The sequence below is a fragment of the Silene latifolia genome, chromosome X (assembly GCF_048544455.1).
Source record: "Silene latifolia isolate original U9 population chromosome X, ASM4854445v1, whole genome shotgun sequence".
Taxonomy (NCBI): Eukaryota; Viridiplantae; Streptophyta; class Magnoliopsida; order Caryophyllales; family Caryophyllaceae; genus Silene; species Silene latifolia.
Window position 1 is genome coordinate 248,630,201 of NC_133537.1, and position 993 is coordinate 248,631,193.

Consider the following 993-nt stretch of genomic DNA (forward strand, 5'->3'; position numbering starts at 1 on the left):
AATTCGGGGGATGCCTAGTGAGGACCCTCATTCTCATATGGAAACCTTTTGCGACTATTGTGATGCTATCTCTCAAACGGGCGTGACTCAAGACCAAATTAGATGGGTCTTATTTCCTTTTTCCTTAATCGGCACCGCGAAGCAATGGTTGAAGGGCCTTGATAAGGCCACCCTTGGAATAGATTCTTGGAAGAAGTTGGCTCTAGCTTTCTACAAAAAATTCTACCCACCGGAAAAGACTAACATGCTAAGAGCTCAAATTACGGGTTTTAAGCAAAGGGATGAAGAGTCTTTGTATGAAGCTTGGGAGCGGTTCAAGGGAATTTGTCGCTCATGTCCTCACCATGGACTTAGCGAATGGTTTTTGGTGCAACAATTTTGGAATGGTTTATATGAAGATTCTAGGAACATTCTCAATATGGGATCAAATGGAATGTTCACCGAAGTTGATGACAATCAAACATGGAACAAGATTGAGGAAATGGCGGTCCATAACTCACAATATAGTAGACCTCGCAAGGCTACTAGAGGAGGAAAGCATGAAGTGGACTCCGTTACTCAATTGGGTGCTCAACTTAGTGCTCACATTGACACAATCAACTTGAAGTTTGAACAAGCTATGGCTAGACTTGAGGAAAACTCAAAATCATCAAAGCATCATGTTAATGCCATGACGGCATCCTCATCAATCCCAAGTGGGATATGTGAGAATTGTGGAACTTTGGGACATGACCAAGGTGAATGTAGGGGAACAAATGAACAAGTGAATGCTTTCCAAGCATACAAGAGTGGTACCCCTTATTCCAACTTTTACAATGAAAATACCAAATTCCATCCAAATATCTCATACAAAAGCCAAAATGTTCAAAACCCTCAAACAACATACACTCCACCACCCATGAGAAACCAAAATCAAAGACCCTTTTACAATCAAAACCAAGGTTACAAAAATCAAAATCCATACAATCACCAAAATGACCAAGGCTTTGATGT

At 40.9% G+C, this 993-nt stretch overlaps 1 non-coding gene across 1 annotated transcript; it reads right to left on the reverse strand.

The window, feature by feature from the left end:
• Positions 1–244: 244 nt before the first annotated feature.
• Positions 245–351, reverse strand: LOC141624106 (small nucleolar RNA R71). Its single transcript, XR_012533917.1, has one exon. It is a non-coding gene; the product is annotated as a small nucleolar RNA R71 (small nucleolar RNA).
• Positions 352–993: the final 642 nt, after the last annotated feature.